The sequence below is a fragment of the Pristiophorus japonicus genome, chromosome 20 (assembly GCF_044704955.1).
Source record: "Pristiophorus japonicus isolate sPriJap1 chromosome 20, sPriJap1.hap1, whole genome shotgun sequence".
Taxonomy (NCBI): domain Eukaryota; kingdom Metazoa; phylum Chordata; class Chondrichthyes; family Pristiophoridae; genus Pristiophorus; species Pristiophorus japonicus.
Genome location: NC_091996.1, coordinates 60,089,629 through 60,106,268, shown reverse-complemented (window position 1 = coordinate 60,106,268; position 16,640 = coordinate 60,089,629). Strand labels below are relative to the sequence as shown.

Genomic DNA, 16,640 nt, shown 5'->3' with positions numbered 1-16,640 from the left:
AATGGTGATGTCCTGTTCAGGTTGTTCCTGGTTGTCAGTGAACCGCAGTTTGGCCTGATCCAAATGCTTTCTGCACATTTGTCCATTCACTAGTTTGACTATAAACACTCTTCCCCCTCCTTGGCCAAGACAGTGCCAACAACCCATTTAGGACCATAACCGTAATTCAGGACAAACACAGGGTCGTTAACATCAATGTCACGCGATACAGCCGCGCGATCATGGTACATGTTTTGCCGGTGACGCCGGGTTTCCACATGATCATTTAGATCCGGGTGGACTAGGGAGAAACCTGGTTTTGTGTGCTCTCTAACAATTCTGCAGGGAGAACTCCAGCGAGCGAGTGGAGTTGCATCCGGTAGCTGAGCAGAACCCGAGATAAGCGGGTCTGCAAGGAGCCTTCCGTTACGCGTTTCAAGCTCTGCTTGATAGTTTGGACTGCCCGTTCCGCTTGACCGTTGGATGCAGGCTTAAACGGGGCAGACCTGACTTGCTTGATGTAGGTCTGCCCCTGACTTGCAGGTCATAAACTCGTTGAATTTCGAGCTGGTGAAACACGGTCCATTGTCACTGACAAGGATGCCTGGCAAGCCATGGGTGGTGAACATAGCCCGGAGGCTTTCAATGGTGGCAGTGGATGTGCTGGATGACATGATTACGCATTCAATCCATTTAGAGTAAGCGTCCACTACAACTAAAAACATCCTTGAGAAAGGGGCCAGCAAAATCTACGTCGATCCTGGACCACGGTTTGGAGGGCCATGACCACAGACTCAATGGAGCCTCCCTTGGTGCATTGCTCAGTTGTGAGCACATGTTGCACTGGTGTATGCATGACTCTAAGTCCGAGTCAATGCCGGGCCACCAAACATGCGACCTGGCTTCATCATGACTATGCCTGGGTGGGTATTGTGTCGGTTGCGTATAAACGTTTCCCTGCCTTTTTTTTTCAGCAAAACCACATGATTACCCCATAAGAGACAATCCGACTGGATAGACATTTCATCTTTTGCGTCGGCGAAACAGCTTAATTTCATCTTGCATTTCCCCGGAAACGGCCGACCAGCTCCCATTGAGGACGCAACTTTTTACAAGTGATAGCACAGGATCCTGGCTGGTCCAGGTCCTGATCTGGCGAGCAGTGACGGGTGACCCCTCGCTCTCAAAAGCATCCATGACCAGAAGCAAGTCTGCGGGCTATGCCATTTCCACCCCGGTAGTGGGCAATGGTAGCCGACTGAGGGCATCAGCACAGTTCTCTGTGTCTGGTCTGTGGCGGAAAACATAATCATAGGCGGACAATGTTGGTGCCCATCTTTGGATGTGGGACGAAGCATTGTTGTTTATACCTTTGCTTTCTGAAAACAGCGAAATGAGCAGTTTGTGGTCGGTTTCAAGCTCAAACCAAAGTCCAGATAGGTATTAGAGCATTTTCTTAACCCTATATGCACATGCTAATGCCTCTTTCTCGACCATACTGTAGGCTCTTTCAGCCTAAGACAGACTTCTAGACGCGTATGCAACCGGTTGAAGTTTCCCCCAATACATTGGTTTGCTGTAACACACAGCCGACCCCGTACGAAGATGCATCACAAGCTAGCACTAATCGTTTACACAGGTCATACAGTACTTATTAGAACAAAGTAGGTTTCTGGCCTTCTCAAAGGCTGTCTCTTGAGATTTACCCCAAATCCAGTCGTCACCCTTACGTAGCAACATGTGCAACGGTTCCAGCAAAGTGCTTAACCTGGGTAGAAAGTTACCAAAATAGTTGAGTCCTAGGAACGAATGCAGCTCCGTCACATTTTGTGGTCTGGGTGCATTCTTGATGGCCTCTGTCTTTGAGTCCGTGGGTCTGATGCCGTCTACCGCAATCTTTCTCCCCAAAAATTCGACCTCTGGTACCAGGAAAACACACTTGGAGCTTTTCAGCCTGAGTCACACTTTATCGAGTCGACTTAGAACCTCTTCCAGGTTGTGCAGGTATTCGGTGGTGTCACAACCGGTGATCAGGATGTCGTCTTGAAACACAACTGTGCGCGGAACCGATTTCAGCAGACTCTCCATGTTCCTCTGGAAGATGGCAGCAGCCGAGCGAATCCCAAAAGGGCACCTGTGGTATATAAACAGTCCTTTGCGTGTGTTGATGCATGTCAATCTTTTCGAAGATTCAGCCAGCTCCTGTGTCATGTAGGTGGAGGTTAGGTCCAACTTGATGAATGACTTCCCCCCTGCTAACAGGTCATCCGCCTTGGGTAGCGGGTGCTGGTCCTGTAATGAGACTCTGTTGATCGTTACCTTGTAGTCTCTGCAGATTCTGACTGTTCCAGTGTTGAAAAGCGATGGCATGATCAGACTGGCCCACTCGTTGAACTCGACTGGCGATATGATTCCCTCACATTGAAGTCTGTCCAGTTCGATCTCTACTTTCTCCCTAGTCATATATGGAACAGTTCGAGCCTCGTGATGAACAGGCCTTGCATTGGGGACCAGATGGATCTGCACCTTGGTGCCTGTGAAGTTACCGACAGAAACTTGTTCAGCACTTGGGCACACGAGGCATCATCCACTGAAGATGGTGCTTTGATGTCATCCCAGTTCCATCGAATCTTTCCCAGCCAGCTTCTGCCGAATAGCATTGGACCACCGCCTGGTACAATCCACAGTGATAAATCATGCACAGCACCATCGTACGATACCTTAACTGCCGCACTGCCAATGACTGGTATGAGATTTTTGGTGTAGGTGCGCAACTTTGACTGAATCGGGTTCAGTTTGGGCGTTTGGGCCTTTGTGCCTTGTTGCTCCACAGTTTCTCAAAAGCCTTCTGGCTCATAATTGACTGACTCGCCGCCGTGTCTAACTCCATTGATACCGGAATACTGTTCAATTTGACTTTCAGCATAATAGGAGGGCTCTTGGTGGTGAAGGTGTGTACCCCATACACTTCTTCCTCTGGTTGAGTTGCCTCTCTTTGTTCTGCGTGATCTGCGCCGGATCGATCGTCCTCTGCCACATGGTGAGTCGCAGCACTCTTGCACATTCGCTGGAGGTGCCCCATTATTTCACAGCCTTTGCACACGTAGTGCTTGAATCGATATTGATGGGCTCGATGATTACCCCCACAGCGCCAACATGGTGCTAATGGATTTGCATTCACGCCCAATGGCGGACTCGGAGTCATCTTGGGTCTTGCAGCTGCAAATGTGTAGGCCCTGCCATATGCAGTTCTGCCTGCTAGCGACATTATTTTATGCACAGTACTTGCCAGTGAGCTTCGATGCTGGGAAGATATCTGGTATTATCGCTCGTGGATATGAATGCTTGGGCTATCATGATGGCCTTGCTCAGGTCTAGGGATTCGGCGGACAGCAGCTTGCGAAGAACAATCTCGTGGCCGATGCCAAGCACATAAAAGTCCCGCAGCATTTCCCCCAAAAATCCAGCAAATTCGCAAGTTCCCGCAAGGTGTCTCAGGTCGGCGACATAACTCGCCATATCCTGGCCCTCGGAGCGGTGGTGCGTGTAGAAGCGATACCTGGCCATTAAGACTTCGGCTTGAGGTGTTCCCGAACCAGCGTACACAACTCTGTATATGTATTCTCTGTTGGTTTCTTTGGTGCTAACAAATTCTTGGTGAGGCCGTATATTGTGGACCCACACACGGTGATGAGAATCGCCCTGCGCTTGATCGCTGTATTGTCCCCATCCAGCTCGTTGGCCACGAAGTACTGGTCGAGATGCTCAACGAAGGCTTCCCAATCATCACCCTCTACAAATCTCTCTCAAAGTACCAACGGCAGCCACGACCGCGTGAAAGTTCGTAATCTGTTACTCGTCGCTAATTGTTAAGTCTGGAAGAACTCCACAAGACTGAGTACTGTGAACTAAAACTAATATGACCGTAGGCACTCTGGAGTTGTATTAGAGACTAAGCAGCATGGCAGACAACCTTTTGTACTCCCTTGTACGAGGTGTGCAGGTGACCCTTGGGCCTCCCAACAGTTGCGCCCTCTGGTGGCAGGTCTTACACAGTTACAATGTTTACATACATAACAGAACCAAAAAAGAAAAAACTTTTTTACGCAGCGAGTGGTTAAGATCTGGAATGCACTGCCGAAAAGGATGGTGGTGGCAGACTCAGTTTTATCTTTCAAAAGGGAGAAAATTGCAGGGCTACAGAGGAAGGGAAGGGGAGTGGGACTAGCTGAGATGGCACGGGCCGAATGGCATTCTTCTGTGCTGTAACCATTCTATGATTCTATACCTGGAGGCTGGTTTATTGTATATAGTGATGGTTTGTAGTGCATGTGGATGGTTTAAAATGAGTGAAGTTCTAGCACCCCTACAGCACAGCTTCACAGATTGAACCTTTAGGGGTAGGAAACCTGCTGTCCTTACCCAATCTGGTCTCTGTGACTCCAGTCCCACAAGTCTGGTTGAGTCTTTACTGCGCTTTGAGGTGGCCTCACAAGCCACTCCGCTGCAGCACCATCATCTCGGGCCAAATAGGAATGGACAATAAATGCTGACCTTGTCAGTGATGCCCACACAGAATAGAATCATAGAATGGTTACAGCACAGAAGGAGGCCATTCGGCCCGTCGAGCCTGTGCCGGCTCTCTGCAAGAGCATTTCAGCTAGTCCCACTCCCCTGCTTGTTCCCCGTAGCCCTGCAGTATTTTTTCCTCCAGGAAAGTATCCTGTATGCCCCCTTAACAATCTTATCTACCTGTCCTGCTACCTTCAGGGATCTGTGGACATGCATCCAAGGTCCCTTTTGTTCCTCTACACTTCTCAGTATCCTACCATTTATTGTGTATTCCCTTGCCTTGTTAGTCTTCCCCAAATGCATTACCTCGCACTTCTCCGGATTGAATCCATTTGCCACTTTTCTGCCCACCTGACCAATCCTTTGATATCTTTCTGCAGTCTACATCTTTTTGCCTCACTATCAATTATTCGGCCAATTTTTGTATCATCTGCAAACTTCTTAATCATGCCTCCTACATTGAAGTCTAAATCCTTGGTGATGCAGTGGGGTGGTAATGGATAAATAAAGAAACAAAAGATGCATCTCACTCAAAGACTTACAGAAAGGGACACAGAAATCTCTCAGACACAGAGTATGGACTTTGTTCCTTACTGCTACAGTGAGAACAATCTTATATATTTTAAAACTCTAGGCCAGCTAGCTTTAATAGCTTAGCTGGGGGAGGTGAGCCATTGTCCAAAGAGTTAATAGGAAAGAAGACTTGCATTTATATAACGCCTTTCACGACCTCAGGACAACCAAGGTGCTTTACAATCAATGAAATACTTTTGGTATAGTCACTTTTGTAATGTAAGAAACACAGCAGCCAATAGGAAGAGTTTTCTGAACATGTCTGAACAGCAGTGTTTCAGGCGGCTCAGAGTGTCACGTCAGGTGGTGGCAGACTTCTGCAGCCTCCTAAAAGACCTGTGCTTGCTGCACCTGGGGGCCTTGGGATATCAGTGGTCTGTCAAAGTCACCACCGCCCTAAACTTTTTAACTTTCAGATCCTTCCAGGGCTCTGCTGGTACATATCAAGATCTCTCAGACAGCGGCCCACTAATACATAAGATGGCTTGTTTGCCAGGGCTGGCGTTTGTGAAATTCATCTGCGATGATGCCAAGGAGCAGGCACTTGGGTTTGCATCTCTGCTTGGTTTCTCATAGTGGCAGGGTGTCATCAACTGCATACACGTGGAAATCAGGGCATCCCCAGATTAATCAGGAGCATTTGTCAATCCCAACGGCTTCCATTCCATCATTGTGCAGCTATTGTGCAATTACAAAAAATATATATGCAGACATGCGCAGGATTCCTGGGGAGCTGCCATGATGCTTTTGTCCTGCAACAATCCAAGCTCCTCGACGTCTTCGGACTTGCAAACACACTTAAGGAGTGACTGCGAGGAGACGAGAGATACCCACTTCAAATTTGGCAGATGACACCCATCAGAAATCTGAATAATAAAGCCCAACAGCGCCATATGATCACCAGATGTGTGATTGAACAAGCCGACGGCATGCAGAAGATGCGTTTCAGGTGCCTGGACAGATTTGGAGACGCCCTTCAGTACACACCAGCCAGAGTCGCCAGAATGGTCGTTGAGGTTTGGACCTGCAGAAGGAACAAGGCGCATAACTCGAATATTCTTCAGACGATGATGAGGAGAAGGAAGGTGATGAGGGCAATGAACCCTCAGCGCTCATATTGCTGCGCCGGATGCCTTTATTAACACACATCTTGAGAATGAATTTTTAAAAATCTTGCTTTGTGTCTTTATTTGCTATGTAAACCACCTGCATGAATATACTTTTTAAACTCATTGTATTTCATCTCTGTATGCCACACGGCAGCAAGATTATTTAATGTAAGAGGGAGCCATTATATTTGTTGTTTTTTCTGTTAAACTCTGGGTCAGTAGCTTTTGCAGTTCTCAAAGCAAACTTAAGGGGTGGGACTGAACAATAGGCATAGGAGCAAGGGGCTATTGGTAAAATCCCAAGTCATATTTTTTTCAACAAATTCAATAAGTTATCCTCTAGTTTTGATCACAGCAACATCCATCCTCCACTCAACTGTACAGTGGAAATACCAGAAGGTGCACAGGGATTGACTCATGCTGTCCCTTCAGGTGCTGCCTTCATTCTTCTCTTTTCTTGAATGCTTGGGGAACTTGCAATGTGCTGAGACAGATGTAATGTATGCCTCTGAGTATGCTCACAGGTTTGTAGAGCTGTTGAGTTGGGAGTGGCTTAACCAGTCACATGATGTTCACAAAACTCAATAAAAACCCCAGCCAGTTGGGTTCAGGTGGTTGTGAGCCTGGTGGATGAACTGGTAATGTGTAGTATGATTGTTAAACCTTTGCTAATAAACCAACTAGTTCTTAATAGCAATGTGTTGCTATGAATTCTTAAGCGAAGAACCCATGAAGCAAATGCATTACAACAGGGAAGCTCCCTGTCAAGTTTTTCAACATGTTTCTTAAATATATAAACAAGGCAGCAACAGTCCAGATTACAAGGGTTGACCCACTTTGCTGGTTTTCTGGTCCCTGACACCATTACTGACTAGACCTAGCAATCGGACTACTCTACTAGCGATTTGTCACTTTGGGCTGTCGTTCTATTGCCCTTTAGCATTTCCGAGCATACAAAAATAAAGGACCGTAAAAAACCAGCTGGTCCATCAAGCCTGCCCCTCACTCATGATAGCTGGAGCATTGTGACCAGACACTTCATAACTCCCCTGCAACTGTGTCTTCTCCTGGGAGAGGCAAAAAAAACAGTGCCAATAGGGGAAAAAAACACTCTGGGAAAAATTCCTTGTTGATCCTTTCAAGCGATTGGAAAAATTTGATGGGCAAAAAATTCAGGTATACAGTTGAGCTACAATATCAATTGCCTAATGCAATAATGAAAGGCATTCTTCGACTGTGAATTATCACTTTGTCACGGTACAGCTATCAAGACCTAGCTCCATTGAGCCCATGTGGTGGCTGGTGTACAACGCCCACCCCACGTTAAAAGATCCACGCACAGGCATCTTCCACCCTTCAATATGTAATTTGGGACCTGGAATATTAGGTCCTTCATTGAAACACCTGTGCACTCATCCCTTTTTGGCGTGGAAGCAAGTCATCCTGAATACGAGGGACCGCCTATGATGATGATTACCTGCATGTTGAAGTTGTTGTAATTGGACGGAGTGTTAATACGAATTAGTGACTCCACGGTAGTATTCACAGGTGTGCTGTATGTTTGGACAAGCAATCTGGTGTGGCGCTCGCCCCTATATATATATATATATATATATATATATGTTATGTACACTTACAGATGACTGAAGATGGTACTGTGATTAAAACTACAGAATAAAATATGTAATGTGTTTTTGCACAACTATGTCTAAGGATTTTGTCAATGGCTGTTTTTATAGCAGCCTACCCCAGGCTCCCCCCTCTGATTTTTCTTTTCAAAATATTGGCAACGTTTTATATTAATGTATATATGTTTTCAAAATAAAACTGACTTTTTAAAGGAAAATATGCAACTCTGGTGTAATGCTTGTTTTTTTCAAATGATATCCCAGAAAGAAAATACAGATAGAAGGTGCTGTTTTTTCCGGAATTGCTTCTGGAACTTTGCTTTGCTAGATATATTAAAACGTAGGTGCTAAGATGGTGACTCAGGTGGTGCTAAACTGTACTGCGATACAACACTCACATTTTGGTCTTGTATCACCTATTGTCTGCGTGGGTGGAAACATCAAATTCTTTCCTCAGTGAGGTATATCTGTTTGCTGTATAATTTGTCTGGAGCTTTCAGCACTAATCTTGCTGCACAATTCATTATGTTCCTGAACTTCTGAAGCCCATTCTGAATGTGAACTCAATTTAGTTACTTTGCCATCGTATGGCAATTTGTACTTTCAGCCCTGTACTGGTGCAAAGCAGCAATGATATACCAGTTAGGATACAAGTCCCTGAAAATAATTGCACTTCCCATCCATTCGATAGTTACAGGTGATCTTTGTGATCCTCCAAGTCAAAAAAAGCATGTTTTTTTTAATTGTTTCTTCCTGTAAGTGTTTCTCTGCCTGTCTTGTTTAATTCATTCTGCCTCGCTCTGTCTTTCTATTTTGCTCCAATATTTTTCTGTTTCCCTTTATGTTCCTCTTTATTGTCACTCTTGTTTACCGCGCCCCTTTACTCCATTCCTCCTTCTGTCTGCCGCCCCATTCCCAACTTCCCCATTTCTCTCCCCGACATCCCATCTCTCTCCCTGACATCCCATCTTTCTCTTTCTCTCTGACATCCCATCTTTCTCTTTCTTTCTCTCTCTCTCTCTCTCTCTCTCTCTCTGACTCTCTCTCTGACATTCTCTCTCTCTCTCTCTGACATTCTCTCTCTCTCTCTCTCTCTCTCTCTCTGACATTCTCTCTCTCTCTCTCTTCCCGCCCCCCCCCAACATCCCCTCTCTCTCTCTCTCTCTCTCTCTCTCTCTCTCTCTCTCTCTCTCCCTCTCTCCCTCGCCTCTCTCTCCCCCTGACATCCCATCTCTCTCTCTCTCTCTCTCTCTCTCTCTCTCTCTCTGACATCCTCTCTCTCCCCGACATCCTCTCTCTCTCTCTCTCTCTCTCTCTCTCTCTCTCTCTCTCCCTCTCTTCCCCTCCCCCTCTCTCTCCCCCTGACATCCCATCTCGCGCTCTCGCTCGCTCTCTCTCTCTCGCGCGCTCTCTCTCTCTTCCCTCTCTCCCCCCGACATCCCATCTCTCTCCCTCTCTCCCCCCGACATCCCATCTCTCTCCCTCTCTCCCCCTGACATCCCATCTCTCTCTCTCTCTCTCTCTCTCTGTCTCTCTGTGACATCCCATCTCTCTCTCTCTCCCTCTCTCTCCCCCCCCGACATCCCTTCTCTCTCTCTCTTCCCCTCTCCCTCTGACATCCCATCTCTCTCTCTCTCTCTCTCTCTCTCTCTCTGTGACATCCCATCTCTCTCTCTCTCCCTCTGACATCCCATCTCTCTCTCTCCCTCTGACATCCCATCTCTCTCTCTCTCCCCCTCTCTCTCCCCCTGACATCCCCTCTCGCCCTCTCCCTCTCTCCCCCCCCGACATCCCTTCTCTCTCTCTCTCTTCCCCTCTCCCTCTGACATCCCATCTCTCTCTCTCTCTCTCTCTCTCTCTCTCTCTCTCTCTCTCTCTCCCTGACATCCCATCGCGCTCTCTCGCTCTCTCTCCCCCCGACATCCCTTCTCTCTCTCTTTTTCTCTCTCTCTTTTTCTCTCTCTCTCTCTCTCTCTCTCTCTCTCTCTCTCTCTCTCTCTCTCTCTCTCTCCCTGACATCCCATCTCTCTCTCTCCCCCCTGATTCTCTCTCTCTCTCTCTCTCTCTCTCTCTCTCTCTCTCTCTCTCTCTCTCTCTCTGTGTCTGACATCCCATCTCTCTCCCTCGCTCCCTCTGACATCCCATCTCTCTCTCTCTCCCTCGCTCCCTCTGACATCCCATCTCTCGCTCCCTCTATCTCTCCCCTTCTCTCTCTCCCCTTCTCTCTCTCTCTCTCTCTCTCTCTCTCTCTCTCTCTCTCTCTCTCTCTCTCTCTCTCCCCCTCTCTCTCCCCCCTGATATACTCTCACGACATCTCTCACTCTCACTCTCACGACATATCTCTCTCTCTCTCCCTCTCTCTCCTTATTGGCTTTACAGGAGGAAATGAGAATTGGATAATGGGAAAATGGCTTATGCAGGGTGGAATTGAGGAGGCTGAAACCTGAGTTTGGTCTTCAGGGCCAGTATGGAGATTGGGGATGAGTAACAGTGAGTGGGGAGGTCAGGATGCATGACAATTGGACCTTGTTAACACCATGATGTATAAGTTCACAAGTGGCAGAAGCAAATCAAATCTGCTGGACTTGGAGAAAATCTTCATTTATATCGATACCAAATGAATCTATGAATTATGGCAATATTTGAAATTGTTAAATAAACAAAATATATGTAGCAACAAAAAAATAGAGATTTGGGGCTGGGGGGGGCTCCATGTTGTCTGGTTGATTCTTTGAAGCAGTTTCAGGGTAGGAAGGCAGTGTAAATGGAGTATTGCTCTTCATTGAGTCAAGAATCCAGGGAAGCAGGTTCATGTCCAATGGAAAATTGTCAGCTCCAGCAGTCACAAGCGATTGTCGAACTGATCCTAAGTTAAGAAAAATAGGTTCACTTGGAGCCAAACTGCTCTTCCATCAGGATATTTAAACTAATCAGCTGCTCCATGCAGATCCCCTTGATCGCTTTCATTCCTTGTCAGTAATACTGGCAGTGACAACAGCACTGTGAAACCCTGAATAACCAGCTTTGTGTAGCACAGACTTCAGGCACACTGGGACAAATCGCATGTTATGGTGCATTGACTTTAATTGTGGAAAATATCTGTTTTGGTTACAGCTGTTCAATTATTTACTTCAGTTACAGAATGGTGTGTGATGAATTGGAGAACGATGATTGAAGTTTTAAGGCACAATTAGGAAACTATAATAGATTTGCTCAGTTCAATATGAGACAGATGTCATTTCCAATAACTCTGAAATTACATTGTTAATATATAACATAGTCAAGCATGATTTTTCTGCAACAATACTAAGCAAGACTAAAGAATGTGGAAGTATTCCAACCAAGCCTGATCATATCACCATCCAGCATCTAAGCATTGACTTTTTTTTCATCGCGGAGCACTGGATATGATGAGCAGTGAGAACCCGGGTCGATTTATTTTTCCCTGCTTGAGGTGATACTAAGACCAATTGTAGTATCCTCATTATTGTCTACTGTTGGGATCAGCTAGGGCTTACTACTGTACCCTGCGCAGCATTTACATCTTTAATAGGCTGTTAGAATTTGTTTTCCCAACCACGACTTCCCTTTATGGCCTAATGGTACTCCCTGGGTGGACCTTATCTCCTACAATCCAGACGTCATGGCCATGTTTGCAGAAGTGCGCAGTTGAGACATGGAGAATTTTTCCACTTGCATAATGGATTTAATGTTGTCTCTTATGCTACCACACAAACCTTGATGTGGAGTATATAACCATACAGACCAAAGCAATGAATATCCTTTTTGACAATTGCATTGGAACAAAAATCTGCCAGTACAAAAAAAATCTTAATTCTTTTGTAATTTGTTTATGGGATGTGGGCATCTCTGGCAAGGCCAGCATTTATTGCCCATCCCTAATTGCCTTTGAGAAGGTGGTGGTGAGCTGCTGCTTTGAACTGCTGCAGTCCGTGTTATGAAGGTACTCCCATAGTGCTGTTGGGTAAGGAGCTCCAGGATTTTGACCCAGTGATGAAGGAACGGCGATATATTTCCAAGCCAGGATGTCTTGTGATTTGGAGGGGAGCTTGCAGGTGGTGCTGTTCCCATGCATCGGCTGTCATAGAAACATAGAAAAATGGGTGCAGGAGTAGGCCATTCGGCCCTTCGAGCCTGCACCACCATTCAATAAGATCATTTCCCTCAGTACCCCTTTCCTGCTTTCTCTCCATACCCCTTGATCCCCTTAGCTGTAAGGGCCATATCTAACTCCTTCTTGAATATATCCAATGAACTGGCATCAACATTCTAAGTGGTAGAGGTCGTTTGTTTGGGAGGTGCTGTTGAAGAAACCTTGGCAAGTTGCTGCAGTGCATCTTGTAGATGGTACACACTGCAGCCACGGTGCGCTGGTGGTGCAGGAAGTGATTGTTGAAGTGGAGGAAGAGCATACGAGAGGGCGCTGAGCACCTCGAGTCTCGTTGCAGAGAGCCCGAGAAAACCGGCGCGAGCAGTGGAAGGAGCGTGCAGCAAACCGGACCTCCCCCACCCACCCTTTCCTTCAGCGACTGTCTGTCCCACCTGTGACAGAGACTGTAATTCCCGTATTGGATTGTACCGTCACCTCACTTTTAGATTGGAAGCAAGTCTTCCTCGATTTTGAGGGACTGCCAATGAATGAATGTTGAAGGTGGTGGATGGAGTGCCAATCAAGCTTTGTCCTGGATGGTATCGAGCTGCTTGAGTATTGTTGGAACTGCTCAGGCAAGTGGGGAGAGTATTCCATCACGCTCCTGACTTATGACTTGTAGATGGTAGAAAGGCTTTGGGGAGTCAGGAGGTGAGACACTCGCCGCAGAATACACAGCTTCTGACTGGCTCTTGTCGGCACAGATATAAAATTCTTGAATATCCCGTGGAATTTATCACCCTTATTTCCTGTTATCCTGACTTAGTAATGCTGTTATGACATTGGCGATGTCTAAAGTGTAAAACTAACAGCTGCTATTACTTTTAATAGGTAACACTGTGCTGCCTGCTATTCGGTCCTCCCACCACGTGTGGCACTGTGACTGAGCAGCTCAGGTCCGATCACCGTTGCTCTGTTACATCATATGCAGCTAAAAAACACAGGGAATTCAGTGTGTGCGTGCACATTATTGTATATGTGAGGAGAAAGTCTGTAATGGATGAATTATCCTTTACAAGAATGTTTTCAGATTGAGCATAAATCTATGTGGAATTGTTTATGCCATTGTGAATTCTGCCCGTAAAACTTTTTGCATCTGCATTGTAACTGAACTGCAGAATTAAACTGTTTTTCATCTGATTAGCTATCAGAATTAGAAAAAATGTTCTGTTTCATCTGATTAAAAGAACTGTTTTGTAAGTGACATTTCTGTTAACTCCTTTGATGCTAAATAATTGACAAACTTTGCAATTCATTTATGTTTATCTATAACTAACAGTGGAAAAAACAGTGTCAAATTTCCTGGAAAATATGAATACTTTAATAGAGTGTATCAAATGTACAAATGAATATAATAAAACATACAGAAATGCTGGAAATACTCAGCAAATCAGCATCAGGTGAGAGAAACACAGTTAACGTTTCAGGTCGATGACCTTTCGTCAGAACTGGAAAAAGTTAGAGATGTTACAGTTTTTAAGCAAGTTGAGAGGCAGGGAAAGGGGTGAGGGGAGGTCTGTGTCAGGGTGGTGTAGGGGGTTTTTGGTGGCTGTTGGTGTATTGGGCCCCTCTGCCCCTTCTAGGGGACAGTCCAGCAGCTTATGGCTTGCTGACCACTAAACTAGCAGTTTTGAAGCGCCCTAGCACCCCTATCTGCTTCTAACCTCAGAATTTTGGTGGATTATGAGTTTCCACAAGGGAAAACAAAACACTGAGAGACAAGTGGTCTTGGAACGAAAAAAAAAACGGGTATGTCCAATTTATTAACCACGGTAAGTTTCCAAAAAGGTCAAACTTCATCAAAACACATATCTGACACACACTTATAAACTATGAAAATCTATGGGAAGAAACGGACACAACGGAAATCTTACACAATTTTATCTTTACAAGACATTTCCAACACCACCCCCACCCCCCTTTTTACCTGACTGACCTAGGCTAACAGTTGGGAAAAGAAACCCCAGGATAATACTTACGATCCGTTTTGACAGTTACTTTTTTAGCCTTAGGATGGTTGGTTTACGGGGTAGCTGGAGTGAATGTTGCCTCTCCGTTACTTCGGTCTCCGGTTCTTCAGCTGGTTGGCCTCGGAGCGTTGTTCGGTCTCGGCTTCTTGAGACGACGTTTGGGCCTCTCGGTAGTTGGGTTGTATACTCTGCACACAAGTCGATTCCAGGGCCCATTCGATGGAAGGTTTTCCAGCCGGTAACAGTCCATCTCTGTTCTCTCTCGGTTTCTGTCTGTCTGTGACTGCTACTGCTCCTCGACTCCTTCTCCTACTGCTCCAGCTGCTTCTTCCCTCTCGGTGGTTCCGTAGGTCCTATATTTGTTTCCAATTTAGTTCTGGCCTTTTCGCGCCCAAACTCAGTTGGTGGTCCATTGTGTAAGTTTGGGCGGGGAGATAGCTTTGAATATTTAATCAGAAGATGTCACAGGTACAGGTAGGTGTGAGGACCGGGGTATTGTTTCAGTGCACATTGGTGCCTCAAAGTCTGCTAGTCCATTGTAACAGTCCTGGGAATCAAGCAGTTTGGGCCTTCCCTTTGATGGGCCATCACCGCAGCGATCTCAGGACTATTGTCCACTGTCCATATTAATTAGGTAGATGATGGTCCACATTCATAATTTGATTAGGGGTGAATCATATTTTCGAACTGGGCCGGGTAGTCCCCATTGGTTGAGAATTTCCCCACTTCAGGCCCGACTCAACCCCTGATTGGCCTGCCAGAATGCACTTTTCCCCCATTGGCCAGTGCCTCTGTCGCTTGTGAGCCAGACTCCACAATGTCTGTATCCGCCCACACGTTTCCCAGCCTGCCTGGTCTGAGGAATTTACTTGGCCAAAAATGTTCATTTAAAATGTGTAGGACGATCCCATCTTAGTTTTCTTGTCCTTAGGATGTTCCAATAAAAATGCAGCCGTGGATTTTTGAACCTTATGGTGGAAGGCAGGAGAGATTAAATGACAAAAGGGGTGATGGGGCAAGGCGAAAGGAGATGGTAATGGAACAAGTAAAGAAACAAAAGCTGGGTCTAGAGGAGGTGCAAATGGGAATATCAGAATCATTAGCAAAGGCTGCTGCCTGAAAACATGCGGGCAGAGGTTGTGATCAGAAATTGTTGAACTCAGTGTTGAGTCTGAAAGGCTGTAAAGTGCCTAATCAAACAATGAGGTGCTGTTCCTCGAGCTTACATTGAGCTTCTTTGGAACAGTGTCAGAGGCCAAGGTCACAGAGCGGGAGTGTGGTGGAGAATTAAAATGACAGGTGACCAGAAGCTTGGGATCATGCTTGTAGACTGAAGGGAGGTGTTCCACAAAGCGGTCACCCAATCTGCGTTTGGTCTCCCCAGTTTAAAGGAGCCAGCACGTGAGCAACGAATGCAGTATAGAAAATTGAAAGAAGTGCAAGTAAATCGCTGTTTCACCTATGCTGCCTGACCTGCTGAGTATTTCCAGCCTTTTCTGTTTTTATTTCAGATTTCCAGCATCTGCAGTATTTTGCTTTTATAATAAAAACAAACCATTTCTTTCACATCAAAGAATAACCCCCAATTATATCAAGACAAACCACTTTGAACTTTTAAGTAATCAAAGCAGGCAATTTAGTCACAGTACTACATGGCACCATAAAATACTGAGGGGACCTCTGTGAAGAATAGTTACAATTTCTCAAATTGAAATCTGACCTTATTACATTTTTGTCGGTGGAACGATAAATAGGAGCCCAGTGATTCCGAATGTTGAACTTCATTGTGTTAGAGTAATGGGTTCTTTCCGACTGGGTGAATGAAAAAACAGTCAAATTGATCATTTATTCAATGCTGTACAATTGAACTAGTGAACCTATCAAAATTGGTCAGTTACGAAAAGATGCCAGTGTAATGATTTAATGTTTCATTGATATTCTAGTTCTTCCCTCCCAAAGGGCCCAAGTTTCCGCCCTCTAAGAACGGCGTATCTCTATAAGGTGCGCTGATTTTCTGGATTAAAAAGGGCGCCGAAAACTTACCTTGTGATTCTGTGAGTTCCTCAGGACGTCTTCGTGGTGCAGCACAAGGGGTCGGGGGCGGAGCCAGGTCCCGGCGCTGAAAACCGAGCCGGGACACCTCTACATACGCACTAGAGTGTGCGTGCATGTGCAGTAGCTCCTCGCCCCTGAGGCTGCATGGGAGGGGCCCGTCCCTAGCCCTGGCCGAATGGGCTCCCCGGGCAAAGATCGGACCCAGGGCCTCCCTCCCTCCCCGTTCAGCTCCTGCTACCCCTTCACCCGTTCCCCGCTCTCTCTCGCGCTCTCTCTCTCTCTCTCTCTCGCGCTCTCTCTTCCCCACCCCCCAATCGTCGGCGGGGCTGCCCGCCCGGCATCTTACTGGGGACCGGCCCTGCCCGAAGTCTTCGGTGGCCCGGCTTCCAGTTCAGCCTCCCCGTCCTCTTTCCCCCTTCTCCTCTCTTTCTTTCCACCCCCCCCTCCTCTCCTCTCTTCTCCCCCCCCTCCCTTTCCCTCTCTTCCCCCCCCCCCCCCTCCCTTTCCCTCTCTTCCCCCCCCCCTCCCTTTCCCTCTCTTCTCTTCTCTCCCCCCCTCTTCTCTCCCCCCCTCTTCTCTCCCC

The 16,640-nt window shown here is 46.5% G+C and overlaps 1 protein-coding gene across 1 annotated transcript in view; it reads left to right on the top strand.

Annotated features, from left to right (window-relative positions):
- Window positions 1-16,640, top strand: part of LOC139232524 (neural proliferation differentiation and control protein 1-like) — a 220,271-nt gene that overhangs the window by 123,665 nt on the left and 79,966 nt on the right. The window lies entirely within an intron of this gene.